Here is a 25,678-nt window from a genome sequence, read left to right on the forward strand (position 1 = left end):
TGTGAAAAATATTAGAAGATAAGAACGAAATAGGCTAAAACAAATAAATTACACTTTCTAGTGATAAATGCAACATAAGTTCATTTTAGAAACTAGAAAATTCCAGTAAGCAAAACAGCAGTACAATTCACTACGGTGCCACTGTTTACACTTCCATGTATATTGTTCTAGGCTCTTTCAGTGACTGACTATGCATATGTAATTTTCAGACGCAAACAGGATTTTACTGCATAGTCAGCTCCTTAAGCTGCTTTTCCCCATGTCCTATACAATGAATGTTTTAAATATACTTCTGCATTATTTCACCCTCTCTTAGTTAACCAACTGTTTTTGTCTCTCGGATTGTATAATTTTTTTTCCAGTGACAAACAGTATTCCGATGTACACCTGGACAGCTTGCCAGATTTAAAGGCCAAAACGTTTCCTTGGGCTGGCCGATATAAAATAGCTGGCATGTTAATTTTAATTTACTTTTGTCAATTTTAAAAACATTTTCTTCCAGTTTGAGTGATTTATTTGCGGGTCATATATGGAGCTCCTGTGTGTGACTGAAAAGAAAGAGTGCAGTTCTCTGCCGCCTGTGCCTCAGATTTTATGCATCCAGGACAGCCTTTTCCTCGTTGGATCCGCACTCGAGTTTTGCTCATGTCATCGGGAAACTGCTGCTCTGGGTCTTCACTCCGTGACTAGACTGAACTGTAGCTCAGGGTTAGCGACGTCGCCAGCAGGTCGGCGGTTACTGTTCTGCCATTTCAGTGGGAGGCAGGCTGGAGCGTGTGGGTGGGGGGTGAGGAGAAGGAAGCCAGAGTTAGGTATTTGTCCGACAGACTTAAGGGCACTGCCATTTCCATCTTTCATAGCTGTAGCAACTTGAGATCCCACACTTTCTTAGCCAAGACTTTATCAGATATTGCCTCCAGCTGCCCAAGGAAACACCTTTGAAGTCTTAACCTTAAAAGTAGCATATTTCTGTTTCATGCACCTAGAAATGACAACAATTCGCTGTTACATCATGTTTAGCAATATTAGGGTTACTTAATATGGCCATCCAATGTATAGGTCTTAGGAAAAAAGGAATATTAGAGATGACTTAATCCTTCATTTTTGTAATAAATATCTGGTCAATACCCAGTATGTACCAGGCACTGTGTTAGAAGCTGCTGTTAGAAAGAAAAGAGAGCAAGTCCTTATCTGCTCTTGCTGAGGCACACATATAAAATACAATATCAACAGTGCTTTGCAGAACTTTTTGCAATATGTAATGACCTATATTCAAGACAGTACAGGAATCCAGAGGAAGGAAATAGCAAAGGTGTTTGTAGAGGAAGTAACTCTTTAGCAGGTTGATAAGTGAAGATGCATTCCCTGAAAAGTGTCCTCACAAAGTGTGCAAAAGACAGAGTGTTGTCTAGGAATTTCTAGCAAACAACAACTGCAATGTTCATTTAAGACAATTCTTAAGTTTAAAAAAAAATTTTATTTTTACTAATTTAATGTTTCCTTATTTCTCTATATTTATGGGTTTTTTTAAAACTTAATTGTTCCTTAGGAAATTAATAAATCATTTGATTCTAAAGGAGTAAATGAAATGGACATGGCTGAATAAGATGTTCTTATAACTACTTCCTATCTCAATGTTATACTTTGTTTTCTGCCTTCGATTTAATAGCTTAGCGATATGACTGCAGATTCACAGAGATAGAAAGATGGAACAAAGGGGATATAGTTCAAATTATCTGCTAAATTTCTCATGCTCTCAGTAATACTCCAAAATATAATCAAGGTCCCTGTGCGTGTCTGTTGATCTTAGCATTGAAAAAGCCTTGAGCTGAACATTCTGAGATTTCACAGACAATAGATTGATAGTGGAAAGGAACCAGAGGGTTTAGACTAAATAGATATGTTATAGGAAAGCCATAATGATCTTACTTAAATATTTTCCACATTTAATGAGGCATGTAGTATGGTTATGTTGCTGCCATGATTTTTTTTGATAAATGAATTTGCATCCATGATAATTTTTTTAAATTTTCCATGGAATTCCACATAATAATCAATGTGAATACTTGAAAAAGATAATTTATTGGACCCCAGAGTTGAATTAAACTTCCTCAAAGAATAATAATCCCTTTATTAATTTCGAGCTTATTTTGTAAACAAGGAGTTTTTTTATGTTTAGGAAGCATAATAAACAAAAATCTGGAGAGTAATAAGTGAGTGAATTTCCCTACCCTAAGGAGAGGAGAAGGTGGTTGTGGGAAATTAGGGAGGGCATGGTGAGGGAGGAGGTTGAAATGGGGAGAATGCAGTGACATTGATTGGGATGAGGAAGTCAGGAGGGGTGGGAGTAGAGGTGTTTGAGTTCTGTTTAGGAGGTATCATGTCTAATATATTTGTGAAAAACCCAGAGGAAGTATCAGTTGGACATGTAAGTCCATAGCTAAGAAAGGTCTGGGGTCCAGATAAAATTACATTTGAGATGACCACACTGCATTGGTTGTATGATTGAAAATCCTGAAACTTTATTTGTAGTACATGCCCTTTGTTCCTCAGTGACTCCATCATTATGGCACATGCCTGTTGTGAAAATGAATGCAATCCTCTTTGGTGATTCTTCGGTTGTTCTAAATGCCTTAGCATACTAGCCCAGACCATCCCTGCAGATTCATGCTATGCCCCTCCCCAACCTGTACCCTTTTACATCCACCATGACAAATAACTTGTAATTTCCAGAAGGCACCTTGTTGTCCCTTCTCCATACTTTAGAACAGGGGTCCTCAAACTACAGCCCATGGGCCACATGCAAATACAAATATTGTATTCCCGTTTTGTTTTTTTACTTCAAAATAAGGTATGTGCAGTGTGCATAGGAATTTGTTCATAGTTGTTTTTTTTAAAACTATAGTCCGGCCCTCCAACAGTCTGAGGGACAGTGAACTGGTCCCCTGTTTAAAAAGTTTGAGGACCCCTGCTTTAGAAAATGCTGTTCCTGTGCCCTGGGAACACCCATCCCAGCCTTTCCTACCTTGCTCTCTGCAAGTCATTACCTACCTAAGATACAGCTCAGGTAGGTGTTACCCCCTCAAAGGAGCCTTCCCAGAGTCCAGGCTGTGCCCCTTCCATGGACCACCCTGAGCAACCTGTATTCCTCCATCTGAGCACCGATCCCACTGTCTTGTGGCTGCCAATCGGTCCTTCTGCCTCTTAGAAAACACTGCTCTTACACCCAGGCAAGAGGGGCCCTTCCCTCCTCACAACCACCTAACCTAGGTCTTGTACTTGAAAGGCCTCTCTGCTGGCCCTCCGGCTGAGCCCCTTCTCCATGAAGCAACAAGTCCGAGAAACCAAGGGGATGTTCCCAGCCCAAGTGTTCCTTCCTGTGCCATACACCCTGTGGAACCAGGATCCCAAATTCCAGAATTCCCTGCCCCACATGACCCAAAGCCTGCTTCGACGGCCTGGGCTTCTTTCCCAAGTTTATCCTCCTGAGGGAGAACCATGCCCCAGAGACTGCACTGTTGGGCATGAAGGATGGGGAGCGATGTCTGCGGGGTGTCTACACATGTGCGTGGGACAGTGCTGCTGGGGGAGAGAAGGTGCCGGGCCAGGGGGCAGGAGCCAGCCCATGCTGTCCCAGACACTGAAGAGCCTGAGATTCCTAAATCCAGAGCTCTTCACGCAGGTTCCTTTGAGGAACTGAAAACAGTGACGCTGATGGGGGGAGGTGTGTGTGGGCAGCAGGTGCCCCATTTAGGCTGGTGAGTGAAGAGAAACCTCATAGCATACAGTCTGTGGGCTCCCATTTGTTCTCCTTCCTGGGTCCTGCCATTGTTGGGATGGGCCTTGCCCTAGTGCCAGTGCTTGAGGTTGAACCGTGCCTTCCCCCCGGCACCCAGCACCCAGCACCCAGCGCAGGACCTGCACATGCACAGAGGTTTCTTAAATGAAGCAATAATCCAGTCCTCCATGGGTTCTCTGGCATCGGGAGGAGCTGGGGGCCGTTGGACCCTCTACCGCTCCCTGCTTACTGATAGACCCACCCACTGACGGTCTGTGGAGGGAGCCCCTGCCCAGGGGGTGCAGCACTGCTGTGTGGGGTTCTACAAAGGTGCCCCCCTGAAGGGCTAATGAGCCTGCACTCAGCTGCCAGGCCCTGAGCGCGCTGACACAAAAGGGCCCTTTTTATGCAGGGTCCAATCTGCCCTGCGGAGATATCTTTCATTTTCCACAGAGACGTGGGCTTTTGCTAAGTCAGAAGGGGTGTTTTAGGGCGAGTGGGGGCTTGTCATTCAAAGGTATGCTAAGCGTCCAGGGTTGGGGGAGGGTAGGAGGACATTTGGGTACCCAGTTCCAAATTCTCTGTTACTACTAAGTTCTGGAGATGCTTAAGCTATAAGCGTTCCAAGTGTCAGAATATTTTCAACTATTGCCTCCATACCTGCAGCTCCTCCTTCCCTCTTCCCCCCAAAAAACTAAGGAAACTATTGGACGGAGTCACATCTGTCCCTGCCATTCCCCGCGTTCCCGGCCTCTCCCAATTAGCACCTGCTGCCTCCTCACAGATTGGCCCCTGGGTCCCTGAAGCCATCACTGTTTCCAGACTCCTCTGCCTGCCTTCTGATCAGGTGACTTGAAATCGTGTGTAGCAGGGAGGGGTGCTGGGTGACAGCCTTGAACCTTGACTCAGTCCCGTGTGTCCTGATGACAACTCCCGAGTAGGGCTCTCCACGGGGAAGCGGCAAGCCCTGCGGGAGGGAGCCTGGCATTCCAGGGAGACTTAGCAGTATTAGCGCTGGGGAAAGGGCGCATTCTTTTCCTGCGGCCTGCTAATAATCACAGTCCTGCTCCCTCCTTCCTGGATTTCTTTTCGTTGGACTGCCTTTAGGCACCCGAGGTCTATCCTAGTCCTTGACTCTGAGAGAAGAGGGCGTGCTTGTTTGGTACGGAGCCATCAGCACAGCCGTGAGCTCAGACCGTCGGCCGGTGGCGTAAGATTTGAAATAGATCCTAAGGCTGAAGACTTGAAGTCCCCCCTCTTCCTGTTTTCAAAACTATGGGAATTGAAATTGTTTCATAATAAGATTATGAGTTACTTCTGTGGACGTAATACACCGCCTAACAAGAAGTCTTAGCCAGAGCGGACTGAGTCTCACCCGACAGATAAGTGAAAAGCCAAAACTATGTTTTCGCCGGCAGGTAAGGCTACTTTGCAGACCGCAGGGCCGTGGATGTCCCTACGTAGGGTTAGAAGATGCAGAGCAGCTCTTTCCAAGAGAAGCCTGATCTCATGTTGAAGTCTTCACCTTGTAGAGGCAGTGAACTCTGGCTCCATGGACTTACCTCCTGGGGTCTTCTTACTTTGTTTTGTGCCTAATGCTGTGTTGTATTCTGATGGAATGAAGGCTGCAGGTTGCCCCCAGAGTGTGTGGCCCGTTTCAGCCTCTTGTGCCATTCTAGAAGCAGTGAGCAGATGTAGGGCAAGGGCCATGTGTGAGCATCGCAGAAAACATTAGAGGAAGACCCTCCAAGGGAAAAGCTCTGGGTGGGGAGATTGCTGGCTGCTTTTATTTTTTTGTGTGATTTTACATGCTTACCCAATATTTCTATAATGGATTTGAGTTGCATTTATAATCATACTAGAGGCCCAGTGCATGAATTCATGCATGGGTGGGGTCCCTCCGCCTGGCCAGCAATTGGGGCTGATCAGAGCCGTCTCACCCAGTCCCTATCAGGGCCAGTCATGGCCGGTGGCGGGGGAGGGACCAAGGGAGGGCTCCAGGGCCTGTCTGGCCTCGTCTTGCCCCGTCCTGATCAGCCAGACCCCAGCAGCAAGCTAATCTACCTGTCGGAGCATTTGCTCCCTAGTGGTCAGTGCACATCATAGTGACTGGTTGATTGACCGCTTAGTTGGACACTTAGCATATTAGGCTTTTATATATATAGATTTTAAAAATATTTTAAGAGAGAATCCATTTGAAGAAACTGAGAGAAACTTGTGTTAAATGAAGTTAAAACAGACAAGGGAAGGAAAAGAAGGAGGAGAGAGGGAAGGAGAGAGAAAGAAGGAAGAAAAAACTCTCATGGAGGTATTTGGGATGCTGAATTGATCACTAGCCTCACTTTTCATCTTGTTTTCTCACTCTCGAAACTGGACATTCATTTATTATCCAATGCTAAAAGGGAGGAAGAAAACATTTAAGTATTGACTTAACTTGTACGGACGGAGAATAATCCTTTCTGCCCTCAAGGCAGCTCATCTAAGTGTGGCAGACATACTCATACATACATTGATTAAACTTCCAGCTTTTCAGTCTGTCCATGAGCCAGGCAATGTGCTAGGTTCTACAATCTACAGATAACTAGATTGTAGGTGGCTGAAGGTGGCTGATAGTAGAGTGGAAAGAAAATAAATTTAAACTCATGATTACAGTATAGTCAGTAAGTGTACAATAGGAGCAGGCACAGAGGAGCACAGAGGAGAGGCACAGAGGCACTGGGCCCTGGCTTCGGAGAACTAAGGGTGGATTCACAGAAGGAAGTGATGCCTGAGCAGCATCTTGCTGGACAAGGATAGCCAGGGAGAGAGGGCAGTGGCTGTCAGGCGCTGGAGCTAATACAAGAGCAGGAGGCAGGCAGGAGAGTGCCTGGGCTTCTGGGAACTGTAAGGCATCCCGTAGGGCTGCAGCCTGTGGGGGGCGGGCAGCCAGCTGAAAGGAGTCCGCGAGGCCAGGTCCTGGGAGGTCGTGTACAGGCTGTGCTGAAGACTGAGTTCCTCCTGAAGCAGCGGGAAGCCACGGCAGGGTTGTCAAGGAGATTAGCATTATGGAACCTTCCCTTTAGCAGTACAGGCAGACACTTTAGGAGGCAGAGGCAGTAATCTGGGCTAGAAACTAAGTCTCAGCTAAGAGAGCAACGGGGAAAATGCTGAGAAAGAGCCAGAATCAAAGACTATCAAGGAGATGGATGGAAAGAACTTGGAGGGGCTGTAGAATGGGGCTTGAAGGAGGAGTCGGGATGGCCCAAGTCGGGATTCCTGGCTTGGACAACTAGGTGGATGATGGCAGCATTCTCTGAGCGGGTGGAATATGAAGAACTGCAGTTGGAGCACATAGAATTTATATTGCCCATAAGACACTGTCGGAACCCTAAGAGTGATTGAGAATGTTGACCAAGGGCTCAAGGAAGAGACCTGTACTCAAGAGTTATTTGGACCCTGGCTGGTTTGGCTCAGTGGATAGAGTGTCAGCCCGCAGACCAAAGGGTCCTGGGTTTGATTCTGGATAAGGGCATGTACCTTGGTTGTGGGAGGCAATCAGTCGATGTGTCTCTCTCACATCAATGTTTCTCTCTGTCTGTCTCCCTCCCTTTACTCTCTCTAAAAATCAATGGGAAAATATCCTTGAGTGAAGATTAACAAAACAAACAAAAAAAGAGTTATTTGGGAGTTATTACAGGAGGCTGCAGTTGAGCCCATTGGTGATGGAAGAGATTATTCAGAAGGAGCGAGAAGAATACAGAAGACCATGAGGAACATAAATATGTAAGAGGCGGCCCAGAAAGGGGAGCCTGCTAAAGAGACCCAGAGGTGTTCAGAGAGGTAGGGCAAAGCCAGGGATGTCAGGAAAGGAGAAACAGGTGTGTACGGAATCCTTGCCCACGCTCACTATCAAGTCTGCAACCCACAGAAGAAAGGGCAGATGACAAGTGGCCAAAATGCCCAGGCCACCTGGGTGTGCCTCCAACAAGTTTCTCTGGACATAAACCTCTACCGAGGTCTCATTCCAGAACACCTGGTAATACAAGTTTCTTGTTGCTTAACTGAGAACATTACCTCCCCAGACAGAATCAGGCTTCCATTTGTAAAGAGCATGAGGAAAGGGTTTGGGGGTAGGCAGATGACAGAGTTGGCCATGTGGAGTAGCCAAGGGAAGGGGGACTGTCAGGGAAGGAGGACTGGTCATTATCAGCCCAAGACCCTACTGTGTGCAGGGTCCTCCCAGGTCAGTGCCTCAGAGATGTCCAGGAAGATAATGAATGAAACTGTGTTGCCAAAGCAACAGGGAGTCCACCTGTGAACCTGGAGGTGGTTTGGGGGGAGGCCAGATTGCTGTGCGTGTCCAAAAGAGAATGGGGGGGGGGTGGAGGCAGGGAGGGGACATTAGTCTTTGGAGGATTTGACCCTGAGTGTGAGTAGTGAGCCAGGGTTGCAGCCAGAGGGCAAGGTCGGGGTGAGGGAGGTGTCAGGAGGAAGGGCCTCATGAAGGGGTTGACAGGCTCATGTTCTCAAGGTGAAGTGTCAGATGAGAGCAAGAGGGTGACAATCCAGGTACAATGATACGTGATGGAGAGGGGGCTCTGGGCAGGTATGTGTTGGAGAAAAGGAGAAGTGAGGATGGGAAACGGTGCTCATGAGTTCTCCGATGGAAAAGGCAGCAAATGAAGGGACCATTCTTCCTTCTCTGAAGCAGGAGGCAAGACGTAGAGATTGTCAGGTAGGGACTTAGGGAAATAAGCAAATAAGGCCTAAAACAGCAGTGCTGACTGACTGGCTAAGAGGCCCGCTTTGGATGCGGACAGCCCGTGCACTCACATCCTGGTCTGCCACTCACTAACCATGTTATGTAACCTCTCTGTGCCTTCATTTTCTCATCTATAAAATGAGGATAATAACAGAACCTGTTGCGTGGAGTTATTGGGAGAATTAAATGAGTTAATTCGTGTAGAACTTACAGCAGTGGCTAGCCCAAAGAAGTGCTCCGTAAGCTGTAATAATTACCATTTAAAAGTGAGGGCAAATGCAGTCTGGGGTCACGTGAACACCCAGGTGTAAGTGGTTGACGGAGGGTTACGAAAGCACAGCCAGGAATGCGCTGTGTTCCTCCCGGATGGAAGGAATCAAGGATGTCCTCAGAGAGCAAAGACACAGGGTCACAGAGAGGCCGGTTCACGTTGAACAAACACTGCGGGCACAGGCCGGGGCCGTCGAGAACCCTCCATGCTGTGGAGGAGTGTGCTCTCCTGGGGCTTGAGAGGGGCACGAGGGCAGCCACAGTGTGCAGAAGTCAGAAGCCTCCTCCCCTCAGTGAGGGAGGACGGGCGGGCGCCCGCAGGGGAGCAGTGAGCCAGGCTGGGCAGGGCGGTGAATGCTCCGTGCTCCGAGGCTCCTCTGTAGGACGGGAAGATGGGAAGCAGAGCAGCGAGGGATCTGCTCTGTCTCACGGTGCTCTTGCCGGTGAGGGTAGCTGATGATGATGATGATCATGATGGTGATGCTATATCTATGGAGTGTATGCCAGGGACACTGTAAAGACTTTACATATTGCTCACTCCTCACAACTGCCCTGGGAGAGGGGTCCTGTTATGAGCAACAAGGGCACACAGATTAAGTGACTGGAGGAGGCCACACAGCTGGGGAAGCAGGGAGGTCTGACTGTGGAGCCAGCCGGTGACCACCGCGTTGTCACCACCTCGCCCATAGGGCGTGGCTCAGAGGAGAGGGAGACAGGTGGAGAGGTGATGATCTCAGCAAAGCCTGTGGCCTATTTTCTGTCTTAGTCAAGGAGAGTTTGGTTGTCAGGATTAGATCGCCTGCAAAGAGCTCCAGTGAATGGTGGATGTGCCTCAGTTTACTCACCTGTAAAGTGAGCCTAATAACAGAAACCTGTTACTTGGAGTTATTGGGAGAAGAACTGTCAAAGACTCGCCCATTATCCCCTGTGCCTGTGTTCCGGCTTCTCTTGTAAGCACCTCTACAACAGGGGTCATCTGATTGATTGTTGTTTCCCCGAAGCACCGTCCACAGAGGAGTGCTGGAACAGACACGCAGTGAGTGAACACCCCTCTGGGTGAGACTATACCGTAAGTCAGCGGTTCTCAGCCTGTGGGTCGCGATCCCTTTGGGGGGTTGAATGACCCTTTCACAGGGGTCGCCTAAGACCATCGGAAAACACATATATAATTACATATTGTTTTTGTGATTAATCACTATGCTTTAATTACATTCAATTTGTAACAATGAAAATACATCCTGCACATCAGATTTTTACATTACGATTCATAACAGTAGCAAAATTACAGTTATGAAGTAGCAACGAAAATAATTTTGTGGTTGGGGGTCACCACAACATGAGGAACTGTATTAAAGGGTCGCGGCATTAGGAAGGTTGAGAACCACTGCCGTCAGTGGTCATCGCATTACTGTTTTCGCTCTATCCAGCAGCCCTCCCAGAACCCAGCAGCCAGCGAGGGCGTATGGCTAGATTCACAGGGCTGGAAGTTGTCAGGCAGTGTACCATCTCTGTTTATCTGTCTGGAAACACACTGTAAGCATTATATAGGGGCTTTTTGCATCTTCCTGCCCTCTGAAAAATTCTTACAGTTCTTAGAGTTACTCTTCTGTGACTCCACCTGACATGGCAAGTCCAAGGCCCAGCGCCTCCGGACCCACCCAGTCCCTGTGTGCAGACGAGTTCTCAAGTGGATAATCATTGCTGTAGGTTGGGTCACTTGTCCCTCCTCGGTTCATTTCGAGGCTGAGATGGGTGTGGTGAGGGGCACCGCCTGGGCAGGGAGACAGCTGCTGTCCCAGTGCCCGTGTCCTCCGTGGTTAGTGAAGCTGGAGATCTTGGCTGTAACCCCCTCTTCCCTCAGACCCAGTCAGTGCCCAGGCTCTGAGGACTCCTTCCTCGCAGTGTCCAGCTTGATCTTGGTGGCCAGGTTCTCAGCACCATGAGCCCTGCAGCAGCGGCTCGATTCTCCCTGTAGAGCGGTCTTCCCTTCCTGTTTCATCTTGTCTCCTGTGAAGACTCATATTGGTCTACTTACTTCTCCAAAGCCCAGCAGATGCTCCCTAATTCGTCATATCCATAGTTGGCTCCCAGGCCATTATTGAGCCTGGGACTGATCACTGTCTCCAACTTGATTTCCCATATTGAGTGAGAATACTCTTCCTCTCCCACCAGGTGTGCCTTTCCCAGTCACACCAGTCACTTCCTCCTACCCTCCTGGTCCTCCCTTCACCCTGACATCTCACCCACCCCGTAGGCCTCCTTGCTCTAGACCTCCGTCACTGCCCTCTCCTCTGAATGACCCCTTTGAGTCCTGATTCTCCCATTAAATTGCTGGCTTGTTGAAAGCAGCTCTCTGCTGGGTATTTCTCAAATCTGTACAGAGCCAAGCACATATTACACACTTGGGTAACTTAATAACAGTGATTAATCACTGACTTATGATCTCTTGGCCTTAGTTTTTTAAAAACTTTTAAAATTTGTTTTGAATTTTTTAGAACATTCCATGTAAGCCCTCTGACTATGATAAGTGAATATTTGTTAGAGGCAAAGCCAAGCAAAAGGTATTAACTCCTAATCCTGTTAAAGACTTTCCCATTATTCCCTGTGCCTGTCTTCTGACTTCTCTTTTAAGCACCAGGAGCAAAACCTAATAGATTTTGGTTATTTACATCTGAGTCTAAACATTGTTCTACCAGTCATTGACTGGCTTTAATTTGTGTATGGTTTACAAAACTATTATTGTGATAATTGAATAGTTCCTGAGACATGTACTCTTGGCAGGAAAAAAAGAGGAAAATACCTGAGCAATATAATGTGGACAGAGAGCATAATCTGGTAAGTTGAAAAAAATAAAAATTTTTACAGTGTAGTAAAAATATCATATTGTGAAGGCTACATGATGTCAAATGTCTGGCAAAATCTGGGGAAGAAAAAAAAATTAAGCATTAAATAGAGGCAGAGTTCCACTTTGTGAGATCTCAGTGAGTATCCTCGATGTCCCTGGGAAGGGATGAAAAAGTAATTGTGTTTATTAAGTCTTCATGGATTCTCTCCCACATGCCCAGTGGAAGGTCATGTCTCACGACCATGTGTGTGTTTTCTCTGCTGACTCAGCTTTGTTCCGCTACCTTCCAACACCACCACCAAATACACTCCAACACATGCTATGACTTTGTGCATTGTTTTAATTTAAATTTTTTATTGTTTAAAGTATTACATGAGTCTCCCTTTTCCCCCATTGACCTCTCCCCCGCCACCCCTGCCCCCAAGCACAAGCCCTCACCCCCCTATTATCTGTGTCCATTGGTTTTGCTCAAATGCATGCATTCAAGTCCTTTGGTTGATCTCTTACCTCCTCTCCCCCCCCCCCCCCGCCTTCCCTCATAGGTGGTACAGTCTGTTCAATGCTTCTTTATCTCTGGTTCTATTTTTGTTCATCAGTTTATGTTGTTCATTAAATTCCACAAATGAGTGAGATCATGTGATACTTATCTTTCTCTGACTGGCTTAGCATAATTCTCTCCAGGTCCACCCATGCCGTTGCAAATGGTAAGAGTTCCTTCTTTTTGATAGCAGCGTAGTATTCCATTGTGTAGATGTACCACAGTTTTCTAAACCACTCATCTACTGATGAGCACTTAGGCTGTTTCCAAATCTTAGCTATTGTAAATTGTGCTGCTATGAACATAGGGATGCATATATCCTTTCTGATTGGTGTTTCTGATTTCTTGGGATACATTCCTAGAAGTGAGATTACTGGGTCAAATGGGAATTCCATTTCTAATTGACTTTGTCCATTTAACATGAAAATCAGGGCAGGAGAAGATTACGCGATAATGGTGTTTTCAGGAAAGGCGGTGAGTTACACTGAACTGAATGCAGTGTGTCCCTCCTAATTGTTTACACGGCTACTTTCTTCTGTCTGATGTTTGCAGGGAAGGCTTGGTTTGAAAAGACTTAGGAATTCTTTCAGCACAACGTTTGTTGGGAAATGAATTACAAGTAGTTCATTTCATGCTGTGCCCTTTGCCATTGCCGTTTATAGCTATTCTGTTTATTCACTCTGTGAGAAACATTCTGCAGGTTGATGAATGTGCTTTATGAGAGAATATAAGAGCTCTGCAATTTGTTTTGATTGGTCTCCCTTTGGATTCACAGCTAGCAGGTGCCATCATTTGGAATTGGTTTGGGCAGTAGCTTGGTTATATAGATATTAGATACATGAAATGAAACATTTGTAAATTAATTTCATCAGTAAGAATAGAGGAGCTTTACATTGACTACAAGAGCACCGTAGTTCTCTTTTTATAGCGTCTGAGGAAACAAATGTGTAACTGACCATATGTCTGAACATATGTGTGTATAGGTGTCCTCCGCCAAGCAAATACTTAACGTGAGGATTTTCTGCATTTCATTGAGAGTCTCTGCAGGTATTTTAAGGAAATAAATCTAAGCCTATGCTTTTTTAACACAACGGAAATGTTTTCTGGTCTGAAAAATATAGGCATTTTACTTTGGAAACTACGTCAAGGATGTCTTCCGTTTGGTTTATTTTTGCTGCTTCTATTTCAGCTTTGGAAAATAAGCCATCCCGTTTTCAAGCCTTAGATTTTTTCCTGCTGTTCAGTGCCGGACCCTGAGAGGACTGCATAATCCTCACTCCCCAGCAAACTGTTCACAAGGCTGACGCTTTCCAGGTTTTCACGAATCCATGTACATTTTCACAAACGTGTTTTTATTTAGGCAGAGGATGGTACAGGGACTTATGATCATAGATGGAATGTGCAATCCAAAGTGTGTAATCCCTTAAGTAGCATCCTAAACCTTTTGCTGCCTCTGGGTAAATCCTTACAGTGCAAGAGCCATGACCTCAGGGCACACCATGAAAACACGTGCAGGACTCCTGCATGCCGCTGGGTCTCTTTCAGCAAGCAGCCAGGCAGTGTCCCTCATTCTCTAATCTCAACCTGGTTTCCTGGGAAAGTCCTGCTCATTGCCCCTCATAAATAAAGTTTTCCATGACTCCCACTGGCTGACTTGAGCAGTTTCTCCTCCGAGAACCCAGAGTAAAACACATGTCAGCTTGTATTGTAGCTGTCTCCACATCTGTCCCCTGTTGACGTGGCTTTTTATTTTCAATAACAGTTTATATTCAGTGTTATTTTGTGTTAGTTTCAGGTGTACAGCATCATGGCTAGACAATCATTTACAAAATGTTCTCCCCAGTATTTCCAGTACCCACTTGGCACCATCCATAGTTATTACAGTATTATTGCCTGAGGTGATAAACACAATACAATATATTATAGAACTGTACACAAATGAAACCTATATAATTTTATTAACTAATGTCACCCCCATGCATTTAATTAAAAATAACAATATTCTTGACTATATTCCCTAGGCTGAACTTTATATCCTGTGACTGTTCTCTAACTACCCATTCATACTTCTTAATCCCTTTGATATGACTTCTTTGAAGACTAGGATCTGTTTTTGCCTTTATGGCCCCAGGACCATTGCCTGACATGTAATGCTCAATACACGTTTGTTGAATGAATAAAAGAGTGAATGAATTTGCTGGCAGATAATGAAAATGAACTCAGGAGAGCATAATTTAGCCATATTTGATTCACATTCAGCTCTGACCAAGGCCAAATCATTTTTTAATTGCTTAATTGCTTTCTTTAGTGGGAAATGCCCTAGGAAACGTTGCCATGTGTAGCCTGAATGGCATGAACATTTGAATATGGCTATCTTGTGGACGATCAATTCCCGGAGGGCAAGTTGCACTCACAATGATCAAATAATTAATGAGTCTCCTCCTCATTCCAAGGAGGATCTGAGGTGAGGCTCTACCCAAGAACCTTGGCAGTGGCACCAAACCAGAAGCACTGCCAAATGGAGTCAGCAGAATTCATGGTAGGAGAGAAGTGGATGAGAGGCCAAGGTCACAGAGTTGGTAGCAGAGATGGACAGGAAGCCCAAACCTTCAGAGGCCCATTCCAGTGTTCTTCCTGTGAGTGCTTGTTGCTCTGCATCATCAGTGTTTAATTAAGTGTTTGTTTTTATGGGAAGACCAGCAAGGACTCATGGCTAGTGTCCCTCACCTCTTGCATCTACAGGTTGGCCTACTTACTTGGGTAATTAGTCATTGCCCTCTCATTTGGCCTTGCATGAGGAGCAGACTCATCTGTGGCAAATTAAAAATACTAACTTCTATGGCACTAGCCGGCAAGGAATTTGAGGTTAAAGGGGTTGCTGCTGAGCAACTCAAATATGGCCCCCAGGTACAATATATCTAAAAGTTTTGGTAACTATCGAGTTTTTAAAATCTCCCCCTACCATCTTGTAAATTCAGAAATGCCCCCTAGGTTGAGACTCACTGATGTAGAGCACGTTTTGCAGGAAATAGTTATGTGAATTAGTATGGTTGGCTAACCTTTCGATTGCATTTACGAATTGAAAAAATGCACTGCAATATTTATTAGACAGTCTTTCAGTTTTTTTGTCAGATAACTAGGAGAGAGTGTGTGGTACGGGGAAAGAGTCAGACTATGCTCAGATCTCAACCTTGCCACCTCCGACTTGACCCCAGACAGATTATCCCAAGGCATAGCCTCACCCCTACACTTAATGAAGAGGCTGCAGTAGACCCTACCTACTTTGTAGTGATCTATCTAAGCACTCCGAAAATCCTCAGTCACAAAAATAGAAATGTTTGCGCCAGCTCCTAACCTACCTCCCAATCCACATTTCCTTTGAGGCTCATGTTTCTCATGTATATCATTAGCTCCTATCTGCTTTTCCACTTTCATTACAGTCTTATATCTCATTCTACGGCTCATCGTTGGCCTGTTGGTCCTCAGAGCCATTCCTTACTCTTCTTCTGTTCTGTATCGCAGGGCAGTCATCCCTTATAGGATGCATTTCTCAGGCTCCCATGTCAGACAGAAGCCATGGGGTAGAGGGGGTGAGGGAGAATCCAGGTGTTGTCCCCACTCTGTCTGTCTTGGGTGGTGTCTCCAACAATGACTGTCTTCTCCATGCCTCCAAACATACCCCTCCTTCTGTAGTCTTAACTTCCGCCAGTCAACCCTCTCCAAGATGTTCTGGACCCAAGAGATACCTTCAGCTTTTTCTTTCTTTCTCAATTACAGTGGACATTAATATTATTTTATCAGCCCCTCCTCTTGGTGTGCCTCTAGATAGTGGCTTCCTGCTGATGTTAACCTCTGCATTGCATCACCATCTCTTGCTTAGCTTTTCAGATCACCCATCACTTTTATAACTAATTCCATGTATTAAATTCCCTCTAACACACCCAGAATGGTGTCTGTTATCCCCACTGGACCCTGACATCTCTTTTGAAGTGACAAAATATCTTTATTGCCTTTACTGGTCAGAGTAGCTTAGAGGATCCCACGCCTATGAAGCATGCTGAAAATACTAATTTCCCAAGACCCACCACGCAGAGGTGGTGATTTAGTTGTTTTTGGTGCATGGCCCAGCATTGGTATAGAAAACAGCAAAGCCAGGCTGCGTGCTGGGGGATCCCCCTGTTCACTTGCCAACTAAGGGCTTCACTTCTACAAACTAGCCTCACAGCAAGAGCCTTGGCAAAATTTAAAATGTCTACATCTCATGGGTACTATAGGACAGTCCATTATAAGTGTCAAAACAGCACAAGCTAAAATGGAACAATGTCAGGAGATCACTTGCAGAATTAAATGCGATCATGTATTTGATAGCATCTCACGCATAGTTGTTACTTAATAAATGATAGTATCTCCCCTTCCCTCAAATTTAATGAAAGCATAGAAATGTAGAAAGTTAGGAAATACTGTTCATTATTTCTTTCTGAAGCTAACAGAATCCAGATACTAAATACCAGAAAGAATAGATAAGCAATAAAACAGTAAAAAAAAAATTCCTTTCTTGGCATTTATTAATGTTAGCTGAGCTGGTGTCTCAACAGTCTAACCTTATGACACCATAAGTTGGCTCTCTTTAATGTTAAAAATAATTTAAGAAAATAAGTTCATACTGGGAGTGTCGTGTTAGGTTACATAGAAATACATTTCCCAAGGAGACCTGAGTCTTATGGTTATGCCCTTACTTGGCCACTAGGATTTCTGCATTCCAGGCACTTGCCAGAGACTATAACTCTCAATGTTCTCCCACCCAACTCTTATCAAAAGTTGGTTATGAGAAAAAATATTCCTGAAAGGCTGCCTGAAGGCTATGAATTCTATTCATTTCTCATCTAGATTGCCTAAATATTATTTGTGGCTTAAGTCAACTCATCAGATCTCTATGCAATAACTTCTTTTCAGTTTCCCTTTACAGGGCAGTATTAATGAAAAAAAGACCTATATCCTTATGGAATTTTTTAACTGTTAAAAGGGAATTTTTTTCATAGGTTTCTAGACAGAGAAAACCAGTACGTTACCAATGCAGGAGCATCAGACTAGCTTGAACCTACTCATCTGTAAGCTAAGAAGCAAAAAGACAGCAATACCATATCAATAGAGAGATAAAAGGAAAGGACTATGAGCCAAGAATCCTGTACTGGCCAAGAGATCTAGTTATATATGAGAAAAAAAGAGAAAGACATTGTACTAACATTGCACATGGACATGGAGTGACTCAGAGTGGACCACCCATGTGCTGGACCATCCATGTTCTAAGGAAACTATTGAGAAGTGTTCCAACCAAATGAAAATTGAATCAGAACAGAGGTGTCAGGGTAGGGGAAGATGAAGAGCCAAAGAAACAATGATGAGCAAAGAACCTTATAAAACTTATGGTCAAATGGTGGTAATGTGACCGTGAACTATAAATTGTTCATTAAGATTTCTTGAAACAGCAGTGTCATTCAACTCAGAGGAGCTATTTCGAAGTTTGGAGAGGAGCAGCCAGTGAGAGAATAAAAATATTTTAATTATTTTCTCTTGTGAACAAGAAGAGCGAAGAGATGGCAGGGGTTGGGCTCCCTGGACGCAAGCACTGGGGTAGATTTTTGAGTGCAAATGTTTATTAGGGGTTAACACCTATATTTTGAGTTGACTGTGTCCCCAAAATGATATATTGAAGTCCTAATTCCCCACCTGTGAGACATGAATTTATTTGAAAATAGTCTTTGTAGATATAATCAAGTTAGGATGAGGTCATTAAGGTGGGTCCTAATCTCATATGACTGATGTCCTTATACGAAAAAGAGAAAGTCATTTGAAGACAGAGACACACCAGGAGAACTTAGTGTAACAACAGAAACAAAGATAGGAGTAACATTGCCACAAGCTAAGGAATGCCACCAACAGAAGCTAGAAAGAGGCAAAGAAGGATCCTATGCAGAGGTTCAGGAGGAACATGGTTTTGGACTTCCAGCCCCAGAACTATGAGGGAGTAACTTTCTGTCATTTTTTTAAGCCACAGAGTTTGGAGGCTAAGCTTAAACCTGTGAAAGGAGGAGGCAGGAAGCATGGTTGGGCAAGCAGAGGGAGAAGGCAAACTCCATGCGGGACTCACAAACCTGGGGCCAGCTTGGTGGGGAGCTGCCCCATCATGCAGTCACAGCATGTGGGCTGCCCCAGGGAGGCTGCGACCTGGGTGAGGTGGCTCTCAGCAGAGGCAGACCCTGAAGGAGCTGAGAGCTGGAGGTGTCTGCGGGCCTTGTCCTCAGCAGTGAGCATCCTCCCCTCCTGGAAGGGTGATCTGGGTGGCGAGCCCTCCTGTCTACTGCTGCAAGCCGAGGGGAAAATGTCTGGGTTGTGGGGATGGCAGTCATTTTATTTAATATAAAAAATATAGTTTTTTTTAATGATTCAAAAACAGATAATGGAGCAAGTATTTTAGAATACAATTTTTTAATTACTAGGAAGAAAATAGAATTATAAATTGATTAATCCAGTAAAAAAAAAGGAATGAATAAAAATAAATGCAGTAACAATAAATGTCATTAATAGTAAACATATTATAGAAGCAAACCAAATACAATCACATCACAATAGGTGTGAATTTGTTGAAGTGCCCTTTAAAATGACAGACTTTTAGATTGGCAGTAATAAAACAAAAATCCAGTTTTAAGGTATTTGTAAGGAACACACCTAAAACCAAATGACAGCTGAACAGTTGATGATAAAGAAATGGATATGCCAAGCATATACAAATAAAGGGAAAGCAAAAGTGAGGATATTAGCATCAACTAAATGGAACCCAAGACCAAAATTATTAAATGAGAAAAGATACTTCTAAGGATAAAGAGTGCAATTCATAAGGAGACTATAATATGCCTACCCTTAGTTATGTAAATTTTAGGAATAGTTATGTAAATTTTAAGGCAAAAACCAAAATGTAGAAATACAGGAACTTAGGATAAAACCATACATATGTTAGAGAATTTTAATGTATTCTTCCATAATTTAACAATGATATAGAGTGGTAATAATATTGTTTTTGTACCCGATAAATAGAAAATGTGCATTTTTCCCCTTATATCAGTGGAACATTTATAAAAAGCCTATTTTTATGGCCATAGGAAAAAACAATGAATTTGGGGAGGAAAAAATTGTTTTATTTATTTTATTTTGTGATCCCAGTGGTAAAACAAGAAATGGACAATGAAAGGATAATAATTAAACTGTAAATATTTGAAATTATTAAACTCTTTTTTAGATGATTTCTTGATCAAATTAGAGATCAAATCCAAAATGACAGGTTATCTGGAAGTTGATCAAACAGAACATTTCACATAAAAATTTATAGGGAAACTAGAGGCCCGATGCACAAAATTCATGCACTAATAGGGTCCCTAGGCCTGGCCAGCAATCAGGGCCGATCTGTGGGGCAACCGGTGGGGTGATTGGAGGCCCCCCACTCACACCCACCTTGGCTGGCCTGGCGCAGCCCTCTCCCCGGCCCCGCCCCCCCACCGCCGCAGGTCGCCTCCCTCTAGGGGGCAACCTTCAGGGCAATGGGGGGGGGGTGGCCTGCTGGCACCCACCTTGGCCAGCCCCGCCCCCTGCCGCCGCCACCACAGGTTGCCTCCCTCTGGGCCTGTAGACTGGGGGCAGCTCCTGTGTTGAGCATCTGCCCCCTGGTGGTCAGTGCATGTCAAGCAACCGGTTGTTCTGCCAGTTGTTCCGCCGTTCAGTCAATTTGCATATTAGGCTTTTATTATATAGGATGGTTAATGTAGTCAGACGTACTTTCTAACTTAAATGCTTTGGGTACTATACTTTTGAAAGAATGACAAGAAACTAAGTATTGCATCTAAAAATTTATAAAATAAGCCAAAAGAAAGAAGATAATATTGACAGTAAAAGCTAAATTAATGGAAATGGCCACAAAACAAATAAAGAAAATCTGACTTTCATTAAAAATATATACATTATATACACATTAAGAATATGTATATACAATGCATACAGTACAAATATATATAATACACACACACACATCAGAAATAATGGAAAATAATTACTTAAATCCCAAAAGGATTAAAAGAATTCAGTAAGAAAATGTTATGCACAACTTTATATAAGACAAGTTTTAAAATTTAAAGAAAATTGATTGTTTTCTAAAAAATGAGTAAATTACTAAAAGTCAATCCAAAGAGAGGTTATAAATTCCAAGAAATAATTAACTGTAAAACAAATCTGAGTGCATATAAAAAGAGAAAGCCTTCCAACTTTATGAAAAGCACTAATTCCTAATACCAAAGCCTGATGAAGATGAGACAACAGTCATTTAATTTCAATCATGAAAATGCCCCTTTTAAAATGGTAGCAAATTAACTCCAAGTTAGTGTTTATTCTAGAAATACAAGGATGATTTTGCATTATGAAATCTCTGAGTGTTGCACATTGACACAACAGAATAAAGAACATTGTATGATCAGTATATCAACTGATGCAGAAAACGCATTTGATATAATTTAATAAACATTCCTAATAAACATGAAGGTAGATTAGGATGTAGCAGAAAGAACCTACTCTGCTACCAAACAAACGAAAGCATCATGTTGGAGGTGACTCCTGCAGGAGTGCAGGATTATGTTATAGATGCCTGGTACTACTACTGTTACTCAACTGCTGTTGCTCAGCATTGTTTGAGAAGGTGAGGGAATGCAATAAGAAAAGACATAGGAATAAGCTGTATAAATAGTGCAGGTGATGTGATTGAGACTCCAGTTAAAATCTTTTAAAACCTGGTGAGTGGGCTTGGTAACAGGACTGGGAAGAAAATAGATGAAGCGCAATTGTTCTTCTTCCTTTGAGTTAATAACTGGTTAACATGGAGAAGTCCTTATTAAAAGAGTGACAAACTAAAATATTTAGGAATGAATTTAGTAAGACATAAGACAAATCCAAAAAGTCAGATGGTAGTAAAAGTTATATATATATTTCTTTTGAGTTTTGAATGAGAAAACTCAAAATTCCAAAACGATGAATTCTAAATTAGTATATAAATTTAATATAACTCCAGTCAGAATCCCAGCTTAGAAGGGGTACAGATTGTCAGATCAATCAATATGATTTTAAAGTCCATCTAAAAATATAAATGTGAAAAGTTACTAAACTCAGAAGAGTTTACTATCAAAGTATACTGTCATATTGCAGCATGATATTAGCTCAGGAATCAATGAGCAAATCTTTGGGACAGAGTAAAGAGTCCAGAAATAGATTGAAGTATCTAGGAAAAGGTGATATATGTTAAAAGTGGCATGCCTTTCTAGTAAGAAAAAGATAGATTGTAAGAAAAAATGATGTTGGGGCAATTAGTTGCCTACCTGGGAGGCGATGAGGTTAGGTTCCATTTGGAGTAAAGATCTAATGTTTAAAATGGAAAATATAGGAGAATATATGTATGACATTGGGTTGGGGGGAACTGTCCCAGGAAGATAGTAAATCCACAATCCATATAGGGAAAAATTAGCATATTTGACTATGTAAGTATTAAAAATGCCTACATGACAAGACAACATAAATAAAGCCAAAAGATTACAGTAGCTTACAGTTTATATGGCAGGGTTGGTGTTTAATACGCTGCGACGTCGTGCAAATGGATTGTAAAAGGGAAAAAGATAAACTGCCCAGTAGAAAATATGCGAAGGGCATGCACTGGAAATCTAAATTACCGGGAAACCTGTGAAAAGGATCAGCCCCATTAGCAACAAGGGAATGAAAGTTAAAACAACTGAGAAGCCATGATCTGCCCCTGAGGTTGGCAAACATTTAAAGGTGGCAGCTGTCCAGTGCCAATACTATGTCAATAAGCAGGTACTCTCCCCAGACCATTGAACTGATTGCTTCAGCCTTTTTACGGAGAGGAATGTAGCCGTGGACCTTCAAGTAGTTAATGTGTTGATCAAGTTGGAGCCAACTTCCAGGACTTTTTCCCCACAGAAATGAAAGTACTAGAACTTTAAAGATATTTCAATATGGCTGTTTATTCCTGCTCTGGTTATGGAACCAAACCCAGAGACAGTCTGAATGTTCATCAGGAGGAAGTGGTTGATTGAATGATGGTATATCCATCTTGTGGAATATGTTACAGTTATTTAAAAATGAGACAGACACATAGTTTTGAAAAAAAGATTCAAACATATTGGTAAGAGTAAGAAGAAAGTGTGTGTGTGTGTGTGTGTGTGTGTGTGTGTGTGTGTGTGTGTGCGCGCGCGCGCACAAGCATAGGGAAGATTTTGAAAGGAGTATACAACAAACTGTTAATATAGGTTATCTCAGAGTGGGCAAATACAAGTGGGTCTTTACCATTCTTACTTTATACATCTCTGTGTTTTAAAATCGGTTGCCATGAGTATGTTATCTCCTGTATAAAAATATTATTATACCAAGGGATGTTTGTTGAACTGTTGTTGGAGGTTGTGTCATCTAAATAACACTCATGAAAATCACAGTTGATGTAGCACAGGGGTAATATTGAAAGCGTGTTCACACTTCACATAGGGTCTCCTACGGGAAGACCCCAGGAGAAATGTTGCTCTAGCCTCAGTTCCCCCACACCTGTGGTTCACTTGAGCAACTGGTTTGCCTTTACCTTACAATCATTGGGCATTTAGGTAACTGATCATTTCCTCATTTGCTGTGACCACTAGGAATCTCAGCGTGAAACTGGAGACTGTACTGAGTCACATGGCTTACGTTCTATGTGTAGCTCGAACAGCTGGCTTCATCTGGTTCTCCCCACCTTTGTTTTCCCCTCACACACATTCCTTCCTTTAATTTAAACTTACCTTTTGCATTGTATGTATCCCAGTAGCCACCTGTGGTCCTTTTGGAGGGATGAGGTGGAAATATGAAAAAAGTAATGACCAGTGATTTCTATTTTAACAGGAACCTGGGAAGGAAAACAGTCTCAACAATGAACAAGCTGCCCATCACCACCAACAACAGATGACTTGCCATTTCACTTACTAAGGTAAGGAAATATAGTCTCCATTTTTAATTCATTCCAACTGCCTTGTTATAGAGCCCCTACCTCTTTTATTTTATACTTATTTACAAATATTCTAAATCATATATCTAGTTCATGACCTTTAACTTCGACATTATCAAATTTAAAATAAGCAGCAAGCAAATGGCAACAGGAAATTTTGTGAACATCGGTATGCCTAAAGGGGCAGAGCCCAGATGTGGACTCTGCTATTAACTATGTGTGTGGCTAAATTTTTTAATAGCATTAGTATTTTCCTTATTCTTAAATGTAGCAGTGCTCAGTGCAGGATATGTGGACAGAGAACAGACTGACAGTTGTCAGAAGGGAGAGGGTAGGGGGCTGATGGAAGAGGTGAGGGATTAAGCAAGAAAAATAAAACTCATAGACAACAGTATGCTTCTTACCAGAGGGAAATGGCAATGGGGGGAGGTGGAAGAGGGTAAGGGGGGAATAAACGGTGATGGAAAGAGACATAACGGGGTGGTGAACACACAGTACAATACACAGATGATGTATTATAGAATTGTACCCCTTAAGCTCTATAATTTTATGAACCAATGTAACCCCAATAAACTCAATTTATAAAAAATAAATATACCATCTATAAAATGAAAACCCAAAGCATTCATAATCACATCATCTGGAGATAATCACCTGTATTTCTATGAATTTTTCTCCTTCCTTTTGTGTATACACAGAGATATATATGATTATGATGTTTTTGGAAACAATGTTTTTAATCCATACTTACCTTGGCTTCCATAATTATAAGCGATGCACTTAACTGGTGCAGGAACATAGCAAGTCTAAGAACAAAGAGTGATTAACGCTGTAACCATTTTAATAGCCGCTTGCAGTTACCGGGACATCCTAAGCATCTCATTTGTCTCTCCAACACGGTTGTCCTGGTTCATAGGTTCGTGTGACCTTTGTTAAGTATCACCCCACAGGAAAAAAAAACAACCTTTGAATCCAGGTGACATTTCATGACCTCCCTTTATTATTATCATCTGTTTTGTGCTGCTGAATGTAAATTTTTTTTAAAAAATCACACAAGTTGACCTACTTCTCTCCTCCTCTTCCCTACTGTCCAGTCAGGGTGATTTACAAAAGAATAAAACAGACCTTCTCATCGTCTGTCCTTCATTCATGCCAATTAGTCAGCTCTTCATTATGGTTCTTTTTTCAAGAGTTCCTCTTGAAGTTTTTTGGTTTTAAGAGCTGCAAAGTCTTAGAAGTGAAGTTACTGAAATGGCATTCTTTTTTTTAAATCTTTATTGTTGAAAGTATTACATATGTCCCCTTTTTTCCCTGTTGACCCTTTCTAGCGGTCCCTCGCCTCCAGTCCACCCCCCTTTGCCTCCCCCTTCCCATCCCAGGCCACCACACTATTGTCTGTGTCCATGGGTTATGCACATATGAATACAAGTTCTTCGGTGGATCTCTTCCCACACACCCCTGCCTTCCCTCTAAGATTCCACAGTCTATTCTGAAATTGCATTCTTTAAGGAAGCATCCATTCTGTTGGCCCTATTAAATAGTTGAAGGTTAAAGAAAAATCCTACCCTTCTTTATTATCATTACTACAAACTAAATTGGAAACACAAATACACCCTAATATAGAAATGAGCTAAAGATTTGTATAGGCAATTAACTCGAAAAATATAAAGAAAGAAATGAATATGATCAAAAATGTTCATCCTTACAATTAATCATATAAATGCAAAATAAGATGGATATTTTTGCCCAAAGTTAAATTGGCAGTGTTTTGTTTGATTTTAAATGAAAATACCTGATGCTGGTAGAGATATAAAGTAGATATGGTATTTTACCCAGCAGTCATTGTTCTGGGAATCTGTGGCCGCTCTAAGTAGACATGCTATTGGTATAAAAACAGAGTACAGTTTAATTTTTAATAGAAATATAGGATGCATCCTAAATGTCTATTAATAAATATTGAAATATGATAACATTTTATAATATTGTTATTCAGACATTTGAAATTATTTCTAATTAATATTTAGTGATACAATGGTAAGTGAAAAGGGCAAATACAAAATTGTATATAATATGTTATTCCAGTTTTGTTAAAAAAACAACAACACACATTTGGAAAAGATCAAATGGTGAAGTAACCAAATATTAACAATTATTATTTCTGGGTAGTTAGATTAAAAGTGATAGTTTTGTTTTCTCCTTTATATTTTTTCAAATAAAATACATGTTTTGCTTTTCTTACGATAAACATAAATATTACCTTTAAAATTTGTAAATGATTGAAAAATAATGAATAATTATATTTGATTAAAATAATCAAGGAGCCCTTCTCATATTTTTTTGAAACTTAATTTAATTCCAAATTAATTTGCAGATAGTTTGAGAGTAGTTATGCCAGAAAATGAAAATGTGGCACATTCAGTAACAGTTTA

The 25,678-nt window shown here is 42.5% G+C and overlaps 1 protein-coding gene across 11 annotated transcripts in view; it reads left to right on the forward strand.

Annotated features, from left to right (window-relative positions):
• Window positions 1-25,678, forward strand: part of PIP5K1B (phosphatidylinositol-4-phosphate 5-kinase type 1 beta) — a 288,346-nt gene that overhangs the window by 87,847 nt on the left and 174,821 nt on the right. For 10 of the 11 annotated variants that reach the window (XM_059656847.1, XM_059656853.1, XM_059656851.1 and 7 more), the window contains one exon: window positions 23,147-23,231. The gene's annotated coding sequence lies outside the window, so the exon portion shown is untranslated. Of the gene's footprint in view, window positions 1-4,603; window positions 4,626-23,146; window positions 23,232-25,678 lie in introns of those variants that run through there. The other variant, XM_059656845.1, reaches the window with a different exon arrangement.

The sequence above is a fragment of the Myotis daubentonii genome, chromosome 11, assembly GCF_963259705.1.
Source record: "Myotis daubentonii chromosome 11, mMyoDau2.1, whole genome shotgun sequence".
Classification (NCBI taxonomy): Eukaryota; Metazoa; Chordata; class Mammalia; order Chiroptera; family Vespertilionidae; genus Myotis; species Myotis daubentonii.